This window comes from Miscanthus floridulus, chromosome 1, assembly GCF_019320115.1.
Source record: "Miscanthus floridulus cultivar M001 chromosome 1, ASM1932011v1, whole genome shotgun sequence".
Taxonomy (NCBI): Eukaryota; Viridiplantae; Streptophyta; class Magnoliopsida; order Poales; family Poaceae; genus Miscanthus; species Miscanthus floridulus.
In genome coordinates, this window is record NC_089580.1 from 11,588,581 (window position 1) to 11,604,839 (window position 16,259).

The window sequence follows — 16,259 nt, forward strand, 5'->3', positions numbered from 1 at the left end:
ATATAGGTTACCGTACATACCCATGCTGTCTAGGTCGATCGGTCGATCTTTTATCCATGGATTTACGATTAATCAGTTCAGAAAGAAGATTCACAAAGCACTACCCGAATCCTCAAATTTATCGAGTGTTTTTATATTTGCCGAGTGTATTCTTTCAAACACTCGACAAACAGGTTCTTTATCGAGTGTAAAAAAACACTAGATAAAAAAAACACTCGGCAAAGATGAGGTTTGCCGAGTGTCAAAGGAAAAACACTTGACAAAGATAAAGTTTGCCAAGTGTAAAAAAAACACTCGGCAAAAAAATAAAATATTTTTTTCTAGAAAAGAAGGGCAAGAAAAAAAATAAAACTTTGTCGAGTGCTCAGATCTAGAACACTCGCAAAGAAATAAAAAAATTCTGAAAAAGAATGAGAAAAAAAATTAAAAAAAAACTTTGCCGAGTGTCCAGATATGGGACACACGATAAACAAAAAAAATATCTTCTTTAACCCACCCAGCGCCCCACCCTCCCTCCGCACCCACCCCCAGCGCCCCTCACCTTCTTCCTCGGGTCGCACGCACCCGGCCCCAGCGCCCCCTCCATTTTCTTCCCCGACCCCCAGTGCCCCCTCCCCTCCCCGCCGGCGCCCCTCCCTTTCCTCTCCCTCTCTTCCCCGATGGCGGCCGTCTCCTCCTCTCTTCCCCGGATCCAGCAAGGCCGCCCCCTCCTCTCCCTCTCTTCCCCGAATCCGGCGGCCTCCCCGTCCTCTCCCTCTCTTCACCGACGTGGAGCGGCGCGGGGGGCATGGCCCCTCTCCACTCCAGCGCGACACGGGGGGGCACGTCCCCTCTCCACTCTAGCGTGCTCTAGCAGCAGGCAGCGGCGGGCGGCCGTCCCCTCCCTCACCCCAGAGCACCTCCACCACCGCCCCCGGGGCTGGTTTCGGTGGAGGGCGGCTGGATCCGGTGGAGGGCGGCCGGATCCATGGCGGGACCGCCCTCCGGCAGCGGATCCTGGGCCGGCAAGGCCGGATCCGGCCGCGGGGAGTCCTGATCCGGTGGTGGGGAGGCGGATCCGGCAGGTGAGGCGACGCTCCTCCTCTGACGAGCGAGGCGGCACAGGCGGGCTGCGGTGACGCTCCTCCTTCACCTCTTCGTCAGCTCCAGCGCTGGGGTTCGGATCTGGTGGCGGGGAGGCTAGATCTGGCGGCGGCGAGGCCAGATCTGGCGAGCTACGGCGGCGGTTGCGTGGTGGTGGTGGCTCGTGGCGGCGGCCGTGAAGCCTGGGGAGCGGATGCGAGACGGAGGGCGTAAAGTTGGGCCGCGACGCAGGGGAAGGGCGCCGTCGAGGAGACCGACGGCGGCCGGCGGAGACTGGCCGGTGGTGGCTTTTTTTTAATTTTTCGAAAAAAATGTTTACCGAGTGTATTTTGGGCACTCGGCAAAGTCTTTGCTGAGTGTCCGACAAAAAGCGCTCGGCAAACTAGCGTTTGCCATTAAAGGGTTTGCTGAGTGTCGTTTGCCGAGTGTAACACTCGGCAAACCCTTTGCCGAGTGTTTTTGGGGCTTCGCCGAGTGCCCCTGGCACTCGGCAAATCTCCTGTATCCGATAGTGGAGGGTACATTAAATGATTAATAGAGTCTCTGTTCTTTCTCAGTAATAGCATGTATACAATTTTAAACTAATGCAGATGTTCTTGTAATCAATCATGTGGGATCGAGGAAACTGATGAAGAATTGGATCAGGAGTTATTTTGTGGTAACTAAGTTACCTAGGAGAAATTTCTTGGGGAAAAAGAAATTGAAAGTATTTTCTCCGTCCCGAAAAGAATTGTAACACCCTAAAATTTGCATTTTTGAAAATAGAATTAAAATGATTTATTTATGATTTTTTGTGCAAATGAAATATAGGAAAAAATATTTTTCTCATTATATTAAAATTCATCATAAGGAGTAGCAACATGGATGAGCATACATGCCGGTGCATTTGATTTATTTGCAGTGAGTGGTTGAATCCAAAATTCAAAATGCTTTTGAAAATGAATTTGAAAATGGCTTTGAAATAAAAGAAAAGAGAAATAAAAGAGAAATTGAAAAAAATTAAAAAGGGTTTCAAAAGTTCGCAAAAGTTCAGTTTTGGAAACCTCCCAAAAGTGTTCATTTTGAAAAGTATGTTTGAAACAATGTTTGAATTTGCTTTGGTTTACATTTGAATTTGGGAAATAGAACAAGATTTGGAAATCGGAAAAATTGCTTTCTCCTTAATCCGGCCCGAAGGCCTCCTTCCCTCCCCTTCTGGCCTGGACGTGGTCCAGTCTCTCTCCACACTAGCCTGTTGCTGGTTGGTCCACCCAGGTCTCGCCCCTCCTCTCACCGTAGCCCAACCTCGCCTCAGTCCGCTCGGCCTCACTCCCTTCCCGTCGGCCCAGCAAGCCAGGCCGCTGCCAGCGCGCCACCACAGGCCAGCTTGGCCTCTCACTTCTCCACGGGCCGCTTCCCTCTCCTCTTGGGCCGCCCCGTTTTCACCGCGCGGCCCGCGTCAACAGGCTGGCCCAGCCGAAGCCGCGCGGATGCGCTGGCCCCTTCCTCCCTCTGTCTCTGTCGACTCAAACCTGCCTCCTATGTCACTGATGCGCTGGGCCCACTGGTTGGTGTCGTCTTCCTCCTCCAACTCATGACCGTCACGGACTCTGCTCCACCGGGAGTCCATCTCCACGCTGATTCCGCTGCGCTTGGCGTGCGGCCCACGCCGCGCCACCCTCTTAAATAGCAACCAAACCCGCGCCGCACCCCTATCCATCCTAGCTCAAGTTTTATCACGGCAGCAGCCCTCGTTTGGATCTTGTCAGAACCAGAGCTCGACCCACCGCCGCAGTTGTCATCGTTCGCGGTTTCTTTGCCCCTGTAAGCTGGTCTCCGAGCTTCACGTTGGCTTTGCGAAGTCACCGAGCCTGTTTTCCCTCTTTGCCTCGCTTTCCTTTGCTTACACACCGATGCCAAATCCTTGCAGGAGCTCGCCATCCGCCATCCCGTGCCGTGCGTCGTCGTCGGTCCCCTCCCACCTCTGTTTTTTGTCTTGGTGAGTTCGCCGTCATCCCCTCTCTCTCCCCGTGGTCTTCCCGTGTTAGATGGTGGACGGAATCGCCCAAGCCGACCACGCCGGCGACCTCCTCTGCTTTTCTGGCCGTGCGCCGCCGCCGATCACTCCTCCCCCTCCCTATTTAATCTCCACCATCCAGTCTAGATCCAATGGATCAGATCCTACCGTACCTCTTCGGCCGGCATACTTTCATAAGAGCCCCCGCAAATTTTTAAGATCTAACCCGTCGTCCCTGGTTTCTTTCAAAAGAGCCCCTATCTTTCTTCAAAATAGGATCCACAGTCCTCGCCCAGATTTAAAAATCAAATTTTATTTATTTTAATTCAAAAATTAAGTTTCATCTATTTACAAAATTGCCACTACCTTCTATAGGTCATATCTTCTCCTGTTTTAACTCCGATTTGATCCGTTCAACTTGTGTTAGGTTCATAATTTCATAATCTACATGTTCATATTACTGTTAGATATGTTTTCAACTTTTAAAATTCAAGGTTAGATTTTAGCTTTGATTTAAAAATCAGATTTTAGCTTTGTTTTCAACTTGTGATTAAAGGAAATCTTGTTTAATTCATATCTTCTACATTTTAGCTTTGATTTGACCTGTTCAAGTTGCGCTAGATTCATTACAACGAGATCTACACGTTAGTAACAATGTTTATCGTGTCACTATTTTGGAATTTTATGGTTTAAACTCTAATTTGAATAATAATTATGCAACTGGATTTTATAAATAAAATATAATTTGTTTTACTTCAGCTTTATAATTCAAATCTAAATTTGACTTAATTCAATTTATATAAGCTTTTATATAGTTAAAACACATGAAGCTTATAGTTTTATATTTTCTCTTATGAGTAGATCTTTCGGTAGCCGTTTCTTTCAAACCGTAGCTTCGATTAGCGTGTTTTTCGTGTCTGCGTGATCGTAGCAACGCGTAGATTTGATTTTAAATTCTTTTTCACTCATTGGTGTATTGTTCTAATGTAGCTATGTTTGAATGCTATGCATGTTTGTTCGGATGCTTGTGTGGTGCTTAATGATCTTGTCTAGTCAGGTGAGTTTTACGTGGTGATAAAGAAGCAATTCTTTGGAGACTACGAACCAATAGAAGAAGGATATAAGTTTAAGGCAAGTATAGCATGGGATCTTCCTTGTTACCTATTCACCTTTAATCACTTAATTTGTATTGCATGTGTCTACCTTGTTGCTAATAAGGATATCCTAGATATTTAATATCTTGTACCTTGACACCATGGGATATTGTATTGGGTAGTATGATGCTAGTGCTCAATTAAAGATCATGATCTTGTAACTTGACTAATGGTATATGCAATAAACATTAAAAGATGCTTTTTAGCAACATGAAACAAGGGGGCTAGATCATTGGGTTGTTTTTATGGTGCTCTAGATTCCTCTCTCTAAGGACTTATCTATAAGTGATTATCCGGGACTTACAGTACAACTGTGAGGGCTACATGGCTCTAGCTTTAGCTCAGTATGAGGATCGTTTCTAGCTTGTTAGTGGTTACCTTTATTGACGTAAGAATGGCTTGACAAATCGGGTACAGTGCGGTCCTTTGTCCCCTTGTGTATAGGTTGCGCGTCATTGTGTCATCGGGAAGAGGGGCTCTACATCTGTTTGCTGAGTGAATCTAATGGCCCTAACTTGTTAGATGAATCTTTGAAAGGCTTAATAGTGAACTCTACCGACCTTCCTTGGAAGTGGGTCAAGAGATTAGCTACCTCGGGCGAAAGGGTAAATCACGACTCATAGTGAAAGTGTACAACCTCTGTAGAGTGTAAAACTGGTATATCAACCGTGCTCACGGTCATGAGCGGCCTTGGAACCCTTACGGAATAGATGATCATTAATGGTTAATGATGATGAACACTGATGATAAAGATGCTCACTAATAATTACTATTTATACTATTCAGTATTCATGTTTACCTGATCATATATTTATATGGGTTTATGAATAAACTTGTTGCCACCCAATTGCTAAAAGATAACTCATTAAAAGCTAATCGCAGTTAAACCAGTGTTAGTCTTTTAAGCCTCATGAACCCCATGATATATTTGTTGAGTAAGATATGTACTTACGCTTGCTATATTTTCAATTATTTGGATAAAAATCTCGGATGGGTACTAGATTGCTAGAGTTTAGAGGAATTAGACTTGTGATCAACCAGTCAATTGTCCCTGTGGAATTGAAGTCTTCACCCGAAGATCGGAGTTGTCTTTCCGTTGTCTGCTGTCTAAGGTTATATCCTTTATACTAAGTACGTTATATTTGGAGCATTGTCTTTTAATATTACCCTTATTTATAGCTATATATGAGATTTGACTTCCTGGGCTCACATATGGTGTGTATCTGGTTTTGTTCTTAAAACCGGGTGCTACAAAAGAATACAAATCTAGGATATATTGCATGGAGTTAAACTATTTCAAATTGAACTAAATTTATATAAAAATGTATCAATATTTATGATACTAAGTAATTGCCATTAGAATCATTTGTCAAATATATTTTCGTGATATGCCTTTCATGTTATGAACTTTGGTCAAACTTTATATAGTTTGATGACTAATGACATGAATATATAATTTCATCTTTTTAGGGACGGAGGTAGTAGTATGTATATATTTAATAAGGTTGTGTTTGGTTCTAGGATATAAAGGATGGGACGGTTCTGTCCCTAGTTTTTTGGTTGGGACAGTCTTGGTTTTTTGTTTGGTCGTAGGGATAGGATTATCCTTGTTTTTCTGTTTGGCTCAAGGAATGAAGAAGGATATGGAATGGAAACTGTTAGGTATCCCTTAGCGATGGGTCCACATGTCATTCTCTTTTCCACCCTAGTCCTCCCATCATCTCCCCAAACCTGAGCACACAAGAAAAAAAAAAGCACGGCCGGCACAGCGACGACGCGTGGCCAGCCTAGGGGTGCGGCATCCTCGGCGGTGCGTGGCCAGCCAAGGAGCATGGCCTCCCCGACGGTGTGCAGCCAGCATAGTGGGCGTGACCTCCCCGGCAGCGCATGGCCAGCCACGGGGGCAAAGCCTCCCTGGCGGCACGTGGCCAGCCAAGGGGGCATGGCCTCCCTGGCGGCGCGTGGCCAAGAATGGGGCACGGCCTCTCAGGCAGCGCGCGGCCTGCCCAAGGGTCCGAGCAACCTAATGTGACCCTATCGGCGATGGCACGGGAGGGCCGCTCCCCCAACGAAGGTGCGGCGTGGCGTGGGAAAGCCCACCTCACCGGCGGGGACGACGGCATTGTGACGCTAGGGAGAGACTGACGGGAGTCTGAGCGATGGAGGAAGAAGAGAAAACAGAGGACAATGACGTGAGGAGGGGATGAAGCGGTACCTCACATCTCAAGGGACAAGATAGGACATCTTTGAGGTATATTCTCATTTGGGTACCATCCTATCCCCTATTGTGTCCACAAACGAACATTGGGACGAAGTGGGATATCCCACCTTGCCCGAGTCATGTCCCCAAACCAAACACTACCTAAGCAAAAACAACATAATACTATGTTACCTACTTAAATGTGTGTTGTGGTGTACTATTGTAAAGTAAAATATGTACATGCACGCAATTAGCTGATAAAGTGTAATTACAATAAGCAATTGTGCTGAAAACCTTGTGAGAATGATGGTATATGTTGTAGAGGCCGGAATTACTCTCTTTTTCAAAAAGACGCCCATGGAATATGCCAGGATTAGAATGAGTGGACCAGGCTCTCGACGAAGGTATAATAACATCTACCCTACCCTATAATACACCAGTTAGAATAAATCTACAGCCACACAATAAATACCTGCTCCACAGTCATGACCTATGCTACATTCACACCTATGAATACACCCAGAAAATATAACACCATCAAAATAGATGTATCAGATTATTTTTTAGCCATTCTCTCTCATTACTCATCCAAATCCGATGACTCATGTTCAATATGTCTGCACTCCTCTTTCATCTGCAGTGCCGCATCACCCGCGCCCGGCCCCGAGGCCGGCTCACCGAAGCAGAGTTCGATTCCTCAAATCCACCTGTCTTTGTTTTTTTCGTGGAAATAAAAAAAATACCGCCCCTCCCTCTCATTCCCGAGGCGGCGGCGGGGGCAGGGCGACGGCGCCCCGGCGAGAGCAAGCCCCGGCGGCCCTTCCTTCCTCGCCCCCACGCGGGTGCCTCCCCCTCTTCCTTCGGCGCCTGCGCGGCCAGCCGGTGCCCGCGCCCCGGCCCCTCGTGCGCGGGAAACGGTGTCGGGGAAGGCGAAGGAGGGAGCGGCTCCGATGACCTCGACCTTGATCCACTCGAGGAAGGCCCAGATGCGCCGAGGAGGCTGTGGATCACCTAGGCACCTGCCTCCCCCGCGTCCCCGTTGCGCGGGCAAACTCGGCTCCGCGCCTCCGCCCCTGCCGCGGCGGCACGGGAAGGACGGCAGAGGAGGCGAGGAGCAGGTGCCCAGGCGAGGTCGCGATGCGGGGAAAGGACGGGGAGCCACTAGAGCGGCCCGAGCTGGAGGCCCCAACGCCGCGCTCACTGTGCGGGAGGTGCAGGTTCGTGTGTTCATCTGGTCTCCGATTTTTTTCCTGTGGGCTGTGGAAGTGAAGGAAGTTCCGTGAAGAGGATGAATCCGTGGAGGTGCGTGGAGGTGCGGACGGATGTGCCGACGTCCCTGCAGACCCAGCCGCCGCCACGCCCATCTCAACCTGCTCCACTCCAACCGCCCTCTTCGTGCGCCGCACTTGGCTGGCCTCCGCCGTCGCCATCTCCCTCGCAGTTCTGCTCGGTTCGCGTGCTGCTGCTGGGCCTCATCGAGGAGGAGTGCCGCGTCGCGCTCCGCTATCGTCGTGCTCGGCGGTGACGGCGATCTGGATCCGTGCCTGCTCGCTGCTCGATGAATAAGCACTGGCTCCCCTCGCCGGCCAGACTCTCCGCTCTGATATAGGTAAATATTTTTTTAATTATTTTTGCTTGGGTCATTGCTGATTCGATTCGATTGTTTCAGTGCACATTCTGGCATATCGCTGATGGGATCCCATCGGGGGTAACCAAAGATTACGATTCCATCTGTATTTTTCACTCTTTTGCAACAACGTGAGCTGCTCAATCTGCTTCATTAAATGGAGCTCTGGCACTTATGAGTATTGAGTAGCTCTTAAAAAGTGGGAAAATAAAAGATTTGGACAAATTTAGTGATTCAAACAAAAGCAAAAATGGGATACAATGATCAGTGCAAAACAAATTTTGTTGTGAAGGGTTAGTAACAAGGAGGCAAGCAAGCAATTTGTTTTTCTTTTTTTTTTCTTAGCAGGCAAGCAATTTGTTTTTCTTTTTTTCTGAGCAGGAGCAAGCAATGTTTGCGTAGCAAATGCAATGTTTGTTTTCAGGTTCGTCTCGAAATTTTTTTGCCATGTAGATTCTTTTCCAGTGAGCTTTTGTCGGAATAGCAAATTTTGTCAGATCAATATGTCAGTTGTATCTTGCTTGTCGCTATTCAGTGTAGAGTTTCTATTAACAGCGAGCTTTTTACTCGGAAATGGATTACCAAATACTACAGGATTCTAATGCACAGATCCTTGTTTTCCTCTGCCAGGTAGGACGTTTCAACTACATTCGCTTGTCTACAAAGTTTGGTCTTAGGTAAATTCAGTTGTATGAATTTATAAAATGTTTGACCTGTTGGTTGAAAATTCTTTGGCGTCAAAGCCAAATGTTTCTGAATTGTTTCGCCGTGTGCCTGCAGTTACGGCTGGTACTTCACGTTTGTGCAGGGGGTCGTGAAGCAGATGGTGAGCCTGTGGCGGACCTACGTGCAGCTCTCAGCCGTGCTCATGGGTTCCAATGGCCTCACCAAGGCCTCACTCGCCTTCCTCAATTACTCTGTGCAAATCATGTTTAAGTCAACCAAGGTAAAATTGGCCCCCTTCTTTTTTTTCCTCTGCCAGGTAGGCTGGCGGCGCTAGCTAATGTGCCACGGAGGTGACGGGGATGGCGACGCGCGCGGCGGACCTGACCCACAACGGCGATGACACGAGGTAATGCGAACGCCAGCAGCCCCCATGGCGAGCGGGTACAACGACGAGAGACAACGGCCATATGACGCAAGACAACGATGGTGGCAACGATGGCGACAGTGCCGTGATTTTTTTTATCCCCATCGATGTTAGGGTTTGAAATTTAGGGAAAATTTTGAATCTGAGATGAAATTCCTCTATGAGATATAGCCGTAGCGTTAGCACGGGCAATATACTAGTAACTAATTAAGGGAGTAGTGGTGTTTGGATAGATTAATTTAAACAGGGGCACGGTGTAGATTATTAGTTGAGTTAAATTAATAGTTAATAGTACCATCTACGGTAAACCCTCTTCATGCAGGGCCCATTCTAATACTCTTTTTAGATAATGAGGCTGGACCCATTCTGATATGCAGTATATAAATAATATACTATTCTTGGCAAATGGGTGATCGGCCATGAATCGTGATTGAAACCTTGTTGACACAGCAGACAGCGCAATCTATGATTTGAACCACCTCTATATTATTTTATTATGCGCAACATATATTTTTTTATTACCATTATTGCTAAGCTAACCGAAAGGCATAGTTTATTTACTGATGACCCGTCAAAGATTTGGAACATAAATAAACGTTTGTCTTCGATCTTGTGGGGTGATTGGAAAGGAGGCTAACCAAGAAATTAAAATGTTATCAAGAAATCTGACAGCGTGAAACCAAGATTTCGCATCGTCATAGATCACTATGTGCTCTCATCAAGACTGGGGATTTTGTTGCTTCCATTATACGTATCAGTGATCGGTCTTCTCCCCACCTTACGGGTCAATGTTTTTAAGGGACTGGAAAAGCTTCGCCGCTATTTTTATTAGAAAAAAAATAAAATAAGTGTTGGTATAATTTTTTTTAATGAAAACTGGGTCAAAAAAAACCACGCAACCAGTGAGTGCCACACTACCCACAATTTTGGTGCTACAACTACGACGATCGATCAACTGCCAACTCTATACAACTCTTAGTGCACTGAGCCAACTAACCAACTTGTTCAGAATGAGATCAAGCGAAACAGACAGGCACTAGACACCGGGCGGGTCGTTAGGTCACCACCGCTGGTCCCCCTCCATATCCCCTCCGTCATATCGCCGGAGGCCGGAGGGAGTAGGGATCCATCGTTTTTAATAAGTTTTTTCAGTAGATCGAGTCCTTAGGGTTAGGATATGTTCATGCCAAGTTTTTTTATTTTGGGGATTTATCTCCTCCTCCTCCTCCTCTCCGGCGACGGCGAGAGGGCAGGGTGAAACCGTTTTCTCCATGGCGGCTCTATTGAAGATGAGGGTGACAACTACGGCGTCAGCGTCCTCGCCAGTATGACATGGAGACTTTTATTTCCGGACGACGACATCAAGGCGAAGATGGTGTCGCCGCCATGGAATAATTTTCTCCGGTCTCTTCTTCGTTTTATCGTGGTTAGATCTGGTTACGATGAAAGACTAGGGAGAATAAATTTTAGATTGGTCTTCCTTATTCTTCGGTGGTAGAAAGAAAAAGAAGGAAGACACCAGAAAGAACAAGTTTCTCAACTCCGCCTACATGAATATTGGCCATCATTCGTTGGGCGTCTGTTCTCAAGCCTTTTGTAGAGTGTTTGCATGTATGGTCATCCATACTGTAAAGCGTCAAACAGGTTTGGTTTTGAGATCTGGAGCTATTCATAGCGTGGGTACAATTTAGATGAAAATCTAAATATTTGTGTTATCGGCACTAGTAGAGAACAGACCTTTGATCCTCGGCCAAAATGGGCTCTAGTCCCGGAATTTTTTGCGCCCAGGACTAGAGATACCTTTAGTCCCGGTTGGTGGCTCCAACCGGGACTAAAGGTCTCTGCCCAACGGCTACTGCGCCAGACAGAGGTGGCAGGGACTGTGTTCATCTCGGCGACCATGTTCTCTGCCGAACGGTAACAGACGTCAAGGATGAGCTTTGATTCTACGAGGGAGAGCGGCAACGGTCATGGAAGACCGTGTTCCCTTCCTCGTAGAATCGGAGCTCTTCCGTGGCCAAGTACGGTGCCGTCCGGTGGAGAAATGCTCGTCGAGATGATCACGTAAGCAAGTTCAACTAGTACGGATGGTTATTTATTCACATGTCCCAATATCGTCGCAGTAGTCTGTCAATCACCGTACCCAAACGTAGTATATATATAAATATAAACGATAATCGATTGTTATGTGTGTACACTCACATTCTTCTGTTAATTTACGGAAATATCATGTGGATTACTTACCTGCCGTAGTAAAAGCAATGTTTTCCTAAACGGTAAACGGTAGACAGTCGGCGAGGTCTCGTGTAGCGTTTAGACCGTGTACACGGCGTGTACACGGTTTTACACGGATTACTCATTTTTACTTTATTTGTAAAAATAACTATAATAACCTGTGTATATATTCCTATAACATAGATAATATAGAATTACACAACAACGGTTAGTCCAATAATATAGAATTAAGAACCTAAGTGCTAGACCTAATAGCCTAAGTGCCTAATAAAATACTCCCTCCATCCCAAAATAAGTGCACATCTCGCTTATCGAGGAGTCAAACTCTTTTAAGTTTGACTAAGTATGTAGAAAGTAATATTAATATTTGTATATTCAAATAATTTTATTATGAAAGTATATTCCACAACTAATCTAATGGTACTTATTACACATCATAAATATTGGTAATATTTTGAAAATAATTTATTTTCAAAATATTACCCAGTGTTCGCCTACACGGCCGTGTAGACTGATTACACAGCCGTTTTTTACCGTTTACACGGCGATCCCGTGTAACCTACCGTTTATGGCCTAAACTGCACGTTCGGCTACCGAGTAGCGATTACACACCGAGTAATCGGTCTACACGGCCGTGTAGGCGAACACTGAGTAAAAGACGAGAATACAATGACCATGGCCACGGCAAGCAGAGTAGTGTTAAACGCTCTGGAAACCTTTAAACTTCAAGCTTGCATATTTACATGAAGTAAGGTTAAAGTAGCTATTAAAAACTAGTATTCACCGTTCATTTGTAGCATGCATAGCACACTTCATTGTTTAGAGATATAGAGAATTTTAGAGTTTTTTAATTTTATTTGTTTATAAAATGAGAAATTTATAGTGTATTAAAAATGAGTATAGGGACTAGTGCCTCCGACTGGTATAACAGATGCAATGCAAGGCCATGCAATAGGAAGCAAATCCGTTCTCTTTTGACGATACGCCCGAACAGCCGGGCCTGACAGATTTGGTGGTTGAATGGGTCCGTCGGCCGTCGCCGTGCGACTGTACGACAAAGAACAGCATCGATCGACCATAGTATTTTATTGTCCGGAGTCCGGTCCGGGGTGCAATGCAACGCAATGACAATTGACAATGCGTTGCTAGGTCAAAATATGGTCATTTATATGGACTCCGCGACTAAACATTTTATTTTAACTTTTTATGAAATGAAAAACTTAGAAAATATTTAGAAAATTATAGAAAATCCGTACTAGTTGAACTTGTAGACCGTGTTCAGCTCGGCGAGCATATTCTCTGCCGAGCGGTAATGGACACCAAGGAGGAGCTTTGATTCTACGAGGGACAGTGACAACGGTCGTGGAAGACCGTGTTCCCTTCCTCGTAGAATCGGAGCTCTTCCTTGTACGGGCAGAGAAATGAGTTGCCCAACTCGGACAACAATCGCACCAACCAGTCCCCCCTCTAGTTGTTGGTAATGAATATGGTTCGAATTTAGGATTAATGCATCAGACAAACATACCTCCGGATGTCGATTTGGATCACCTTGGTGAATTTATTGATGAGACTAGTCTCGACCTTTACCAAATGTTTGGTGATGAAAACATTGAGAGTGCGGCGGAGGTTGATATTTGAAAGAAAAAATTTATACTAGGCCAGAGTCTATATAACCCTCAAGCCTTATCTGATCTGGAGACGTAAATGTACCTGCTAAACAAGTGGTACATACAGGCGTCTACCGGTGGAGACTTCTACGTTGGTGTCAGAATTAGAGACGAACATTGGTTCCGTGGCGATGATGTTATGTATGTTGACTTTTGCAGAATTTCATCAACTATGCCACCTGACCTCTCTGGACAAAGTTATCATTAGCTGCTATTGTCTGTAAGTAATAATTCTTCCGATCTATTATTAAACTCATCATATGTGTGTATATGCATATAAATTATCCTAACAAGTACTATATATATATGCAGATTTACAATGACAGAGCTCAGAAAGGAAGGCTGCAATGAAATTGGTTTTGTTGATCCCCATATAGTATTCAAAGACCCAGTTACTCCAAAGACTAATTGGAAGTCTGAGTCAGAGAGTAACCTCATGAACTTCTTAGTGAACCAACGCCACAAGAAGGATATACTCTTTCCCTACAACTTCAAGTGAGTGTTAATAATGTCGATCATCCTTAATGGCTCATATGTTGATTCTAGTTAATTAATGAATGTTATGCGTTATATCCTATAAACACATGCAGCAATCACTGGATATTGATGGACATCGATCTGGTAAAAAGTCACTTGATAATCTATGACTCGATGAGAAAACCACAACAAGACTACCAAGATATGATAGATATTATCCAGAGGTAATTTCGGTATCTCTAACAACTATATATATACACAAACATGATGATTAACTATATCTGATGACGTGGCAAATTTTTTATTGGGCAGTGTTTGAAAAACCTTTATTGAGAAGCAATACATGGGAAAATGGAAAGCGTCACTAAATATAATCCCTTTGAAAGTAAGTCCCATAAATCGCATCATCTTTATTAATTAAAATATAGCTTTCACCGGATCACCAGATTGGATGACAAATATTTTTCTCGTAAAGTGGTGTCTAAGGCAGGAACAGGGGAACAACTATTGTGGTTACTATGTTTGCAAGTTTATCAAGGTTGTCTCCCAAAGAACTCCTACAAAGAGACTCAAAGTACGTTAAAAATACACAATATATTCATTTAATTATTATTATTGATTGTGTTACTATGTTTATATATATATGTACATATATTAATTTATTTTCCTTTAATTCAAACATGTAGGCTCGATGGTTGGAGGAAAAGGTCATACGGCAAGACCAAATCAAAGCAATTCAAGAGTCTATAGCCGGATTTTTTGATGAGCAGGTCATCGATTCCAAGGACGAGTTCTACTTCGACCCAACACTGCCATGGAAGCCAAGCTAGAGGATGGGAGGAAACTTGTTATATCACAACAACTGTAATACAATCTTTTGTAATATATGCACATGAAATAATATAATGTAAAATACACATATATGCTTGAATTGTGTGATTTAATACGTTCATTGTGCTTGAACCGAAACATACTATACGCACGTATAAATGTATAATTAGCAGCGTACAATACGACTTCGAAAACCTATTTTGAAAAGAAAACAAAAAAATGAAAAGAAAAGAAAAAAGAAAAAAAAACCTTTAGTCCCGGTTCGTATTACCAACCGGGACTAAAGGTGCCGGCCATCGTGGCATGTCAGGAGGCACCTTTAGTCCCGATTGGTGTTACCCACCGGGACTAAAGGTTCTCCATTAGTCCCGGTTCCTGACCCGGGACTAAAGAACCCCCTTTAGTCCCGGATGCTTGCTTCCGGGTGGGGAACCGGGACTAGAGGGGGTTCCTCACTAGAAGTAAAGTTATGTTCTCTACCAATGCAGTGTTTGTAATTTGTTGATGTACCTAACTATTATCTAATATAATTCTTCCTTGTCACACAAAAAACTAACCAATTTGATTGAAACCACGACCCAACTCAACTCAGCAAGTTTTTTAACTAGGACAAACCGGAAAATCCCCCTGACAAGTACAAACTGTGCGAATAGACAACTCAACAACAAGTAAGGCGACTTCATCGAGAAGACAAAGAGCCGAGGACAACTATTAATCAGAAAAAAACACACAGCAAAAATCATCTTCTGGTTCCTTGAAAAATAACAACCTCACCAATGACTAGGACATATTTTTAGTTCTGTCTCGTGGCATCATTGCATCTTTAGACGGTCTCTTACACTGCATTATTGGGCATTACTTGTGCCAGAGTGTTATTGCCAAAATGCCAAGCGCATGCGAACCAGAGGCGGATCTACGGGGGTTATGGGGTCCGTCGATCCCCTGCAAAATTTGTAAATCCATTAGCAAAAAAATTAAAAGAATATATATTACGTAATGATTGAAGTTGATTCCGATGGGTTTTCGGCTAAATTCACCAATACGACCAGACCAGCTGTCTGCGATGGAGCCCACACGAACCACAGAGCACGTGCATGCAATGGTGACAGACAGGATGGCATATATATATTGGCATGAGGTGATGCACCATGCTCATGCTCGCTCAGACACTCATTGGAGGAGGACGGATCGATGGAGCACATCTGCTGCACCATGCTCGCTCAGACACTCATTGGAGGAGGACGGACGGACGATGGCGCACCTCTGCTGCACATGCATGCGCCTTTTGGGCTTTTCCGGTCTCGTCCGGCCGGCCGCCTACGATGATGCCAGAAATCCCTAGCTCGTTCAAGAACCGCTGAATCGCCCATATTTATGCTCGGAGTGTACGTGAGCTAGCTGAGGGCAGACGACAGGACCCGCAAAAGGCAAAACAGCACGACGAATCATGCATGGCCGTGGCGCCATCGATGAGGAGGCCATATATACTCCACCAAAAACACGAGGAGCCGAGGGGCCCCAGCCCCAGCAGGAGGATCGATCGATCGAGTAAGGCTGTACTATGTGCAGCGGCGAATCTAGACTAAACTGCTGCCGGGGTCGCACAGATTCATGAACTCAATTTGATGGGGTCGTAACTGGCCGGAATACGCGGGGTTCCACTGATTCGTACAAAGTTATCGGGGTCGCATGACCCCGACAACTTTGCACTGGCTTCGCCGCTGACTACGTGATCCTGTAGGGATGACGGCGGCCCCCGACCAGAGGCAGCGCGAGCAGTGCAGTAGGAGTTAAAGATGTCAACGGGGACCCCATCCCTGATTCCCCACGGTGAATTCTTTCATTAGGGGATGGGGATGGAGAAGAATTAATCTCCACGGGAAAGGATTTGGTAGGAAT